The sequence below is a fragment of the Argiope bruennichi genome, chromosome 1 (genome assembly GCF_947563725.1).
Source record: "Argiope bruennichi chromosome 1, qqArgBrue1.1, whole genome shotgun sequence".
In the NCBI taxonomy this organism is placed as follows: Eukaryota; Metazoa; Arthropoda; class Arachnida; order Araneae; family Araneidae; genus Argiope; species Argiope bruennichi.
Window position 1 is genome coordinate 17,187,855 of NC_079151.1, and position 12,658 is coordinate 17,200,512.

Sequence of the window (12,658 nt, forward strand, 5' to 3'; positions counted from 1 at the left end):
ACTTTTTTAATTAAAAAATTGTAAAAGTTGTTAATTAAAAACAGTTGCACACTTTTTTATTTGCTTTTCATAATAATTAAAATGTTTAGTTGCATAATACAAAGGAGCAAACATCTTAAATTGCACTCTTTTACTAGCATTTTTTCTAATTTTCTCTTTAAAACCAAAAATTTCTTTCAAAAAATTAAAAAGAACTAATAGATGTTAGTAGAAGCTTTTGATTTTCTTTTCATAAAAACTAGAATGCTTAGTTGCATAGTCAGTCTATTGGTGAAAACATTTTTCATTTCCCTCTATTAGCAGCATTTTTTTTCTAATTGTTACTTCGAAACATAAAACAAACTTCTTAATTTAAAAAAAAAAAAAGTAATCGGCGTTAGTAGAAACTTTTGCACATTACTTTTTTTTTATTTCTTTTCATAAAAACTGCAATGTTTGGTTACTTAAGTGGAATACTTTTAACTACGCTCTTTTTACAGCAATTTTATGGGAAAAGAATATTTTTCGATTGCTTTAAGTGCAAAAAACTTTTATATCTGTTTTAAATCTTCTTTATTCTTGTCCCTTTATAATAGTTCTCACACTTAAAATTAAGGATACGATTTTATTTTGATCTAACTTTATATAATCAAAACAGTTAAAATTGAAAATTTTAATTTTATTATGATCTAATTGTATTAGATATTATAAGAACTGAATATAAGAAATTATATGAAAACAGAAAAAAAAATACTTTGTAGAAATTAAAAACTAAATATGTTTTTACATTGATTCCATTATTTACTGAATAAGAAATTATATGAAAACAGAAAGAAAAAAAAAATACTTTGTAGAAATTAAAAACTAAATATGTTTTTACATTGATTCCATTATTTACTGAATAAGAAATTATATGAAAACAGAAAGAAAAAAAAATACTTTGTAGAAATTAAAAACTAAATATGTTTTTAAATTTATTCCATTATGATCCATTACCCAAACTCCTATAAAATAAAGTCAAGAAAAGAATTAAAAAAAAAACTGAATAAAGAGTTATACAGTCGTCCCACTTCCGTAACATGCATTACTCCCATTAAACGATCATTAATTATTGGGTTGGAAAAATGTAATATTGATCTCTGAAGTCATATTATTTTGAAATCCTTCGGTCAAGTTTCCTAGAGCAAAACAAAGATATTTCAACACTGCATTTCTTACAACGCTCCTTTTTGTCAATTCTCCAATTCTTTCATTCGTGAATGAGAAAAACATATCTTTTCTTTATCACTAAAGATCCATACCGGCGATGTTTAAACAATCTAAACGGGAACAACTATTAGAAACCATAACTTGATTTCACCAGAGCAGAATTAATTGCAGAGATCCGAGCGGACGTCGCGCACCTTGCTTTCTCCTCACTTTGACCATCGAGTCAATGCAAGGACAATCCCCGCCTACCCAACCATTGAAGACCATTGAAATCTCGGTCTGAATGGCCATCTGAGCTTCCTTAGGGTCCGTCCGGAACCATGACTTGTTTCTTCCATCTCAATCTCATAAATACCTTCTCCTTTGTTCGATATTATTCGAAAGAATGCACCCAATTAACTAATATCAAAGGAAGGATTTGTTGGGCTTTGTGTGCGGCTTCATAACTCAGACATTTTGAAATGTCCTACCTGAAATTCTTCTTTGGTAAAAGCTTTAAGGTCATGAGGTCCCGTTATATGCCATCGGCCTAGAAACATGGAACTATAAATCAAATCCACAAAAATGGCAAGTGATCGAGCTTTCTGGAGGTCTGGCCTTTTACAATGGAGGCCCAAGGTCGAACCAAAGTACGTTTCATCTAGAGATTTCAAAGATACCTGAATGAAATTGATGCAGTGAAAGGTTTATAATGAGAACTAAAAGCGACATTAATTTTTTTGAAAATTGGAAAGCTTTATTTAGTTTTGCGTTTCATTGCAAATTGACTGCCTGGATTTTTTTCATTCAAATACAACCAATTAATCACTTTCGTTGTTTAAATCTTTTAGGTATATGTACATTAAGTGTGTCACGTTTAAACGTGATTTTGTGTCTATTGTAAAGAACTCTTTCCTTTTTTTTTTCTAACATTCTCTAACGGAATTGAAGATCAAGATAATTTGTAAAGGTGGGTGGAAATACTCTGCGTTAACCAGTATCTTCTTCATTTTTCTTTATCAAAAAGGGAAATATTCAAAAGCAGCAAAAAAAGTAAAATATTAGTAAGAAATTATCATAGAAAATAGGTTTGTAGTAAATACTTGGTAGATTCATTTTTTTTCTTATCAAAAGGACATTTTATTAGTAAATAAAAACATATATTATACAATTACATTTTTTTTCAATTAGAAAAGGAAATAAAATTTATATGAACATGGTTGATAATTAGTCAAACCATTGTGCACATATGATAATGAAGTTGAAAAAGATTTTGAGTCATTAAATATCAGCGCTTGAAGCTCATAAATTTATATAAGTTAATATTTAGTTATGAAATTTGTAAAATTAATATTACAGTTAAAATTTTAGTTTTTTTATTTATTGTAAATTGAATACAACGTAGGTCAATAAAAATACTTTTTCTCACTTGGATTATATATGCAGTGCAACAAATAATTTATGCTGATTTTACTATTATTTTTACATTTAATTTGTAAATTTTCCGCCAAAAGCTTCATGATTTATTAATTTTAAATTTTATTAAATAGTTGATTGAAAATATTTGTTTATTCGTTTCAAGATGAACCAAATTGTTTAAAAATTAATCTCCACGTCTTAAATCTTAGCTGAAAAGCAAGTTTATTCAAATTTATTGATGAATTTAAATATTTTTATTAGAATATTTTTTTTAATATTTTGTAATAAGATATTTATCTTCCACTAAACCACTTAAACAAAATAGAGGGCTTAAAATGTTGACTTGTTATAACAAAATTCTTTTATCTTGGATTCGATACATAGTAAAAAACTATTTCATTTGACTTCAGATGCTGAAAAGATATAAAAGTTTTCTTTCTTTCTAAAGTTCGTAATAGATTATACAAAATTTCAACGAAAGAGCTCAGAATACCAGCTTTTCAAAGGATTGGTGATTTCTTTTTTACAGAAAGAGAAACTGGAAAACATTTCCTTGAGTTAAATATCTATTCTGATATACAATGTTGGAAATCTTGAAGTGTTTCTATGTTGGGGGAAATCATAAAGTGTTTCTATTTCTATGATTTATTTAAAAATTGTTAAATATTCTTTTTGAAATATACACCTTTTTCAGTTTGTTCTGCTTGCCATCGTCTCGTTTTAATTTTAGTTATATAAATCACGGAGGATTATTTTGGAAGTGATCTGAAATGTTTGAACAGCGAACAAATGATGTCATTGCTCTTTAAGGCTTAACACATTTTTCATACAAAGTGACGATTTTTTAATTAATACATGAATATCTCTAACATTTACATTATAATTAGATTCATAATCAAATTTTATTTTATTGATTTAGTTTCCTTGTCACAAGGAAAAGAACACCAGATGAGTAATGATTATACAAGATTTTCTTTAAGTTTAAAAGAATTCGAAGTTATTTTTTTTTTACATAATTTTTTTTTCATTTGATATGTCTTAAGCAACGAAAGGGGACATAAAAATATGTCTCGAAAAAAATATGAATCTACCAGCTGTTGAGACTCGGGAAAAATTTAATATTTTCTGCCTGTTTGAGAAAAATTAAAATAAAAGAACAATTGTTTGTTATTTGTAGATTTTGAGTATGAATAATAATAAAAAGTAATCGAAAACAAAATAACTGAAATGCGTTATTATGAATTTTTAAGAATATAAGTGGAAATCATCCAAACTATTTCATAATACAATAATTCCTTGGACGAGAAAAGATTGTTCCCGGAAGAACGTCAGTTTTATTCTAAACATATTTTCGATTGCTTCTTTTGGCTGAAATGCTTCCCCTTTTCTATTCTTTTTTTTTCCGACTGTTGCGTTATTTCCCAGACGAATATAACAAAAATTTCGCACAGAACTACAAATACATATCCAAATATATATCTGAAAGTACAGACCGACAGACGTTGAACCCCTTTTTGGATTTGGCTCAAAATTTGGTACAATAAATAATAAATCTGTGCAGTGAACTTTATCCATCCAGCTCGTGTTAGTTTACATTTGAGCAGACAGACTACCTCTAAATGGATTTTCTTCTAATGGAATTATAATCTGTTAAATATATTACAAATTTCATCCATCAAATCAAAGCGTTTATGAGTTAGCTTTGTCACAGAGAAACATATTGATAGACATTTTGCAAAATTATTTTTCAAACACAGGGTGATCTAAAACGTGGAGATTCAATAAATCTCGAGTTTGAATTTTTTTAACGATTACAATACTTTCTCTATGTTTCGTAAAAAAAAGGCTTATAAAACAATGAAAGAAAGGTTAAAAGGTTTTGCTTTATTTATTAAAATGAGCATACTTTCTTATTTTTCTATATAATTTGAAAAATATGAATTATTCAATAGTCATTTTTTCGACAAATCTAATTAACCCAATCATGCTGACGAAAACTTAGTAAAATTTTTTTCATTGCTTACGGTCTGAGAAAACTAATCAGGAAATCTCACTACTACATCGATATTTTTTTAATACTTTCTGCATTGTTACAGAAATGGAAATCGTTTTCTGGAATTTCTAAAGTATTATTGGGAATACTCTTTTTATTCAACGTTTTTTTAGACAATGAAAGAACTGAAAAATTAAATATTTTTCTTAATGCGTAAATTTTGAAATTTCTGTGAACCTCGGAATGAAACTTGCTAATTATTCATATTTATGTTCCAAATGAAGAATATACTATAAATAAACCTAATATTGTTTGGTTATTTTCTTTAATCCATTTTAAATCAGGGAGTTTAGAGCATGAAGATTGGGAACTTTCTAATGCACATGCGGAATTTCAGGAGATCAAATTCAAATTATATTTAAAAATAAAAATACTAATTTAGAAGTTTTTTTGAAAAAAAAAAACTATTTTTAATTTCCTTTGTAAAACAGGAAATAGTCCAAGTAGTGAATATGGTAAGAGAGGTAAAATTCTTTCTTGTTATATGCTTTAAAAATTTTTCGATTAGCTTAAGTTGATTTAGTAACTTAATCAGATATGGTCCTTCTCAGATAGGACAGATTTCCAATTCTGTGTAAGCTTCTTGATTTCGCACTTCAAATCTTTGTTTCAAATTTTTAAGTTTAATTTGAATTAACACCGAGTTTTGACGCAGTACAAAGAATTTTTGGAAATGAATCACGTAATTTTGAAGTCACAATTAATAGGATTTCACCTGATTTAAGGGACACCTGAATTGGCAACCATTTTTTCAAACTCTTTGCCCAAGCCAACGGGAGAACGGTTGACACTAGAAGTCAAATTCTTCAAGCATTATTTCTTGGTAAAAAAGCCATTATTTCTTGGTAAAAACGCCAAATTAGAAATACATCATATTTATTTCGTTATTTATTACAGATTAACTAAAATTATTCATCATTTCTTAAAAAACCGCCAACTTAGAAATACTTCATATATATTTTTTACTACAGATTAATTAAAATTATTCATTATCTAGATTAGATTGCTACTTAGGACTCATCAAACACTTTTCCCACAAATAGAAAGTGGAAATGCATGGAAAAGCTCATTACTCCAATTATGCTAGCCGAAAAGAGTTAATGTGTCCCTGACTCATATTGACTTGATGGAATTGGATTTCAAATCTAATACCTCTGGTTTCTAAGCTGAGACCTTATCACTGGTCCATCGTAGCTGTATCTGGGTTCTGAAAATCCAATGTTAGATATCTTTAGCTTAAATCTCTTCAACAAGTTTCTCAATCTACGTTCGTAAAAAAAAAATCGATGTTTCTTTATTAATTATTATTATCATTAGATAACCTAGATAATAAGGGAAACATTATTTTATCTGCGAGACATTCTTAAAAATGATTCTTTTATATTCTTTTTTTATAGCAGAAAAGTGCTTCTCAGTTAAATTATACAATGCTATAGACTAAACATCGTTCCCCACATGCGAGTAAAAAAAGTCACAAAAGGAAGTAAAAATGATTTGTTGCGGAAATTCGTGGAAGCACTTCAAAACTCCTCTTGCGTTATGAAAAACTCGCCTAATGAAGAGCTTTTCATCGATTCAGAATTAAAAGAGAATCGATGCTGGGGATGTTGCTTCGTATGTTGCGGCTATATATAGCACCGCTGGGCGCTGTTATGTGGGCTGGGCGTGGGTGTTCAACATCGATCCCGTCATCTCCTCAGTTGGTGATGCAAGGCCTCACTCGCATGGTCTAGAGACACTCGAGGACAGAGAGCAGAAACCTGAATGATAATCAATGCTTCGGTGAGAAGTCTGTTTGTCAAAATGAACGTGATTTTCGATCTGTCCTCTTGCTCACAGTTTTTATACATTTTTTCTGGAATTGATTTGCTTGGTATGTTATGACAATTTTACAGCAACCGTTCTAGTTCGTTGCACGCTTGCAAAATGTTAGCAGGATTTATTTTTTTTTTTTTATGTTAGTTGAAGAATAATTGTGGTAGTTCTTTTAAGCCCTGATAATTAATAATTGTATAACTATTTTTTAACTATTTTGCTTTTTATAGTCGTTCACTGTCAAATAAAAGCAAACATAAATAAAAGACTATATACATAAAAAACACATATTAAAAAAAGGGGAAGCACGAAATGCGAAATAAGCTTTTGTATTTTTGCATTATTATTTATTCTCTTTTCTCTCTCTTTCTTTCAGTTTGTGTGTGAAAGAATGCGAGTATGCGTCACTGTGCGTGCTTGCACGCATGTGTAATGTGTTAGGTGTTGATATTTATTGAAGAAAAATAACTGTTGAGTTAACTCCCAAACCTTTCACTGTAATTTTCTTCTTACTTTTTAATTATAATGAATTATTAAGAATTTTTTTAAAAAAATTAGATAATTCCAGCTTATGAACATTTTAAAACATACATATAGCTAGATATTTATTTAGTAGTCCTTATATTGGCAAGCAATGGAATGAAACTGCATTTTAAAATTAACGGTAGAGCTATTTATAATTTTGGAATAGGTAACTTTCCATATTGTATTAATTAATTTGGAAGGCAATATACAGAATTTGTTTCATAAGCCAATTGAAGGTCTTATATAAAGGTAACCGTTTATCTGAAAATATTTTTACCAAACATCTTGAGGAAAAGACTTTTAAGCATTTTAAGAGTTTTGAGGAAAATATTGCATTGGGGAAGTTCCATCCTACATGAAAATAGTTCTGTGATGATATGCAGAAGTTTGCAAAAACGGAACAATGTTATTTTTTAAGAAGTAATTCATAAACTTTTTAGGGTTAATTCTACGCAGTTAAACGGACTTTGCGTAAATGTTACAATAAATCCAAGCATTGTCGTAATATTTTGGTACAGGAATCGAGCATGAAGGATCCAATAATGAATTTTCTTATTTCAGATGCTGCAGTTGTGAATATTCGCTTCGCCAGCCACATAAAACAGTTCTTCATCTTAACATAGAATGTTCCAAGAACTAAGCCATATCCCTCTCAGTTCAATTAAGGAATTAATGTTAGAGGCTCTTGATAATAAGTTGACAATAACTGATAAGCATGCTAAAACTTATTTTTTTCTAAAAAAATCTAACAAAAAGTAGCCCTCATTTAGCTGGAGTTTTCGTAAGATTGCAATGAGGGAATGCCCATAAAGAGGCCCTCATTCTCTTTTATCGATATAAGACTGCTATGAGAAATATTCTCGTACTGCTCATTAAGAAGTCTTTGTCCCCTTCTATCAGTAACGCAATATCTTCATTGACCTCTGCAGAAACAGATTTTCTTTTCTCCATCTTTCAGAAAGAATATTTAAAGATCCGATCCCTTTGATTTTGGTCAAAAATTCTGAACATTTGGCAGTCTGATAAAAATTTCCCTCCTGTGAAGCGGAATAGTGTAATTGTAAGACATTTTTCTTTAAAAAAAAAAGACATAAAGCCAATAAAAGATTTATTACATCCTTATCAAGTCATTCTTTTCACTGCTCACGAATAGAGTGACTGCTGAAAATTGTAATTTTATGCTAAAGCCTTCTAATGAAACTATTTTTTAAGGCATTTATTTTTAAATTAGCTTTCGCGTTTTTAAGAAGATAGAAATTTCATAAATTTCTGTTTAATAATTATTGATAAATGCAGTCCTAAGCAGTTTAATTACATACGCCATGGCTAAGAAATAATTGGTTCAAAATTTCGAAGACGGTCGGGAAATTCATTAAAATATATCATGCCAGCTAGTTATAATTGTTTAACTTAAAAAATTATGCCAGGTAGTAAAGATTTTTTCAATAAACGACAATGACAGGCCTTGAACAAGCTCGAAAACACAAAAAAATTGCTTTAGTAATCAGTGTTTCAAAATAAAAGAAATAATACATCTCCGAAAAAGAAACCATTTTGTCGACGAAAACAAGCATTCTGTTAAAGAAAAACAATGTAAGAAGAGAAATTTAAGTTATGAGTTTAATTTGATAGGAATACAGATGAGAACAAATAAAAACAAAAATTAATGTTAAGTGATTTATTTAAGATGCTCGAAACGATCGAATTCGAAGAAATATTATTTACACTTAAATTGTATTTAGGAAATTAATGTCATTTTTAAAGGCCAAAATAATTCACTTAAAGTCTAAACATTAAGTTTGGGGGTTTAGAAGTAATGTGAAAGTGATCAAAATTTTAAATAGAAAAAGATAACTTACATTTTAAATGGCAAACAATATTACATACATTTTACAATCATACATACATGAAGACCCAACTGCATTGCCAAACCGGGCACTTTGTAACAAGCTCAGTGTACAAAATTACAAAAATGTGTTTACAAAACCAAATTTAAAGAAAAATTACAGGTTACCGTCGTATTTAATCTTTGCTTATGTTAAATGAGAATGTGAGTGTAATTGTGTTCGTGGTGGCTCTCTACAAACCAGGTATTCTGTCGCCAAACTTGGCACCCAAATACTTTGGAAGATGGAGATAAGCGGCTCGATGCGCTATTTTAAATTTTAATGAATTAAAAATTGAATTAAATTTTGCCATATTTTATGATCGTTTCCAAAAATATAACAGAAGAAAAATGAGGTGCATTTATTTTTAAGAACCTTAATAATACTTTTTAAGATTTAATTTTCGAACTATAAATAGAAAAACTATATATCAATAATATTCAGAAATTTTAAATTAAATTCTGCAAATTTGTGTTCTGAACTTATCAACTTTCTGAATCTGAACTTTCAACTTTAATCAAAATAATAATAATAATAATAAAATAAAAAAATTGCAATCTTTTTCACAATTTTCAAAAGGAGAGTGATTCGTTCATCAATAGGTATTTGCAGTCGTAAATGCTTGGAATTCTCTATCTCGTAAATTATTAAGTCGACATCGGATTTCTTTTTCTTGCTGTCAACCGCAAATGAAGTCTGGGAATATACTAAAAGTCATTGTTGGATCATCATTGTCTGTCTTTATCGTAAAAGAATTCTATCCGTATAAGCAGTGTTACGACATTGTAAATCTTATTTAATATTGTGTTTTATGTTGTCTTTATTTTATTGTTCTTGAAGAAGAGATTTCAAAACTGTGCGGTGAGCATTTTAACAAATAAATCCTTTAAACGCATTATATAAAAAGAAAGGGTTTTTTTTTTAGATTACTTTAAATAATCACCAAATCATACCGATAAACGTTTTTTTATCACCAAACATACAAGAATAGTAAATATTAAGAGAAAATTGTACGCAGACAGAAATATTTCGAATAAATTGCACTATGATTATACAGTACTGTAATTCGTTTAGCACATGATGATATCGTATAATATCGTTTTTACATCTTCTGTTACTTTCTGCTTCTAATGCATTGACGATTTCTGTTTTCACATCCTATCTTTTGATAAAAAAAAATAATTTTCCCTATGAAATCATTTTTTTTAATTATGCTTTTTTCATAAGTTTAACAAATACTGATTATCAAGAGTAATACTAGTTCCCTCTTCCAAACATTCTTTGTTGTTTGTTTCTTATGGCACTTGCCACTGACAAGCCCGCTGTTACGAATACAGCGATTTAAGCCTAAGGGGGAACGTCTCTTATTTTTTATAGCAGCGCCAACCAGGGCCAAGAGTATGACTTTGCCACTCACGCATCATTCATTCGCTTGCACAACCCCTTTTTACAGGAGGGCACATTCACACATCCCACAGATAGAACAACAGAAGAACAACAACCATGCCCAAACCGGGACTCAAACCCGGGACGCCCAGATCACGGGGAAGACGCGCTACCCCTATGCCAGGACGCCGGCTCTAAAAATTCTAACGAACGTATAGTAAAACCAAACCTTATTCGGGTTTCGAATCCCGTTGTTCCTGCGAAGCAGCAAAGAGCACATATTACCATACCAAATGGAACAGATGTTTTAAAGTTTACGTTTATATTCTAAACAATTATATCAAATTTTCACTGGAAGAAAATTACATTCTATTGTAATTTTAATTTTCAAGACTAAGTAATTTAATTAGTACTTAATCTAATACTTAATATTCTATTGAAAAATTCTACTCAAATTAGTAAGAGCAAGTATATTAATATTCATCTTCCTACAATATTCTAATTTTCTTACTTTTGCTAAATTTTTTTTTTTGAGTTTTTAATGGAAATATCTATTTAAATTGGAATTTTACGATATTTATAGCATGTTTTACTTTTCAATGAATAAACAATAATTTCTTTCTTATTATTTCCTTGCATTTAAATTTCTTTATATTGCTACTTAATTTTCCGTTTAAAAAAAGATATTATTTCCTATTTGTGTGTATAAAATCTTTTATTTTTATTATTTTCTAGTATTCCGTCTTTAAGGTATTTCATAATTCATGATTATGGGAAATTTATAAATTAATATTTCCCAATTTAAATTAATATTAGTATGTATCTACAGGGCGCATTTCTATAAAATCAGTATTTTGGAATTAGCATAATTATTGATAATCAAGAGCTCTAAAATTATCTAGGTATTATATTGTCATAGGGATGAGATTTTGGATTGTGTTATTTTTTTCAGTTGCGCAATTGTTCCGGCTTTAATCCCTATGGAACGCAGCATTCAGCCACATAGGGATTTCTAGTCGATGACTTTCTAGAAAGTGAAGTTGTTCAATGCGATTGCGAGACTTAATCTTTAAATATCGTGTCTGGGAAAGTCAATTACAACTTGTCTTTCCCATTGATATTAATAAGTTGCACATCTGATTATCAAATCACTATAAGAGAAGACGGTACTAAACATGAAATGATTTCTTTAACCCCATCTTTTAATGTCTGTTTCACACTTCCTTTAATTTATACACATGATCATGGCTATACATGTAAATTCAAATTAAGGGAATTTTCACTTTTCGTCCATTTTGTCCAGAAGCACTCAAAATACCATACAACAGTAATGATCCATGGTGTGGGTCATGGCGTATGGCTCAAAACTATTGTATTTATTTTTATATTATATCCATCTATGTACTTACTTAATTTTAATAAAACTGATCGAGTGCTTCTTAACAAAACCGAAGTAAAGTGAAAAATGACCTTCATTTGAATGCCATTGTGCTGTCATTGCTATGAAAAATGTGATTCGGATGTTTATAAATCTTAAATCAATGTAAAATGAAAATCAATGAGAAGCCTTGTTTATCACAAATGATAATATTATAGAATAATTTTGCCAATTAAATATACCTCTTGGAATCATCATGCATATATAGTTAATTATCAAAGAAACAATTATTTTGTTACGGAAAGTATATTGGTTTTTCAAGCATGCTTCTTAGAAGAAGATAAAGTTTCATGTCATCGGTTTTTTTCTAGTTATTGTACTTTAAAAGAAAAAAAAAAATGTAAATTTCTTAAAGGTTAAAGATTTAATTTTGATCTTTAAACATCTGTGTCGGCAGAAAAATTTTATCTTTATGGAAATTATAAATTTATTACTTTCGTAAAAATCATTAATTCAAGAAATTACTTTTCTAAGCGATATTGGAAGCACATTTCATATAAAGCAATAAGCCTTCGCAGATAAGATAGCTTTTATTATTAGATATACAATCATGCTTCATTTATTATTTCTATAACAAAATTTTTCTTTCAATTAAAATTACTTTTTCAAATTCTTTAAGTTATAACAGTTGAACAATCTTTCAGAGTAATAAACTTACAAAGCGGATAAATTATATTTTTTGATATTCTGTCGAAATTATGCAGTTCGAAAAATTTATACTTCAGAAATATAAATAAATATAGATTCGGCTTGGATAAGGAAATTTTATGATTTGGATCATTAGAAAATCAGCTTTATTTTTAATACAAACATTTTTGAAGCTATATTTTAATCCAAAAAAAGAAGGGAAAAAAAAGAAAGAAGTGAGGGCCTTAAGCATTAAAATTCTCTCAAGGAAATACCTTTTTTAACTATACCTTTATCTTTGTATTCAATAAGCCTTCTTTTTATCTACAAAGTAACAAGATC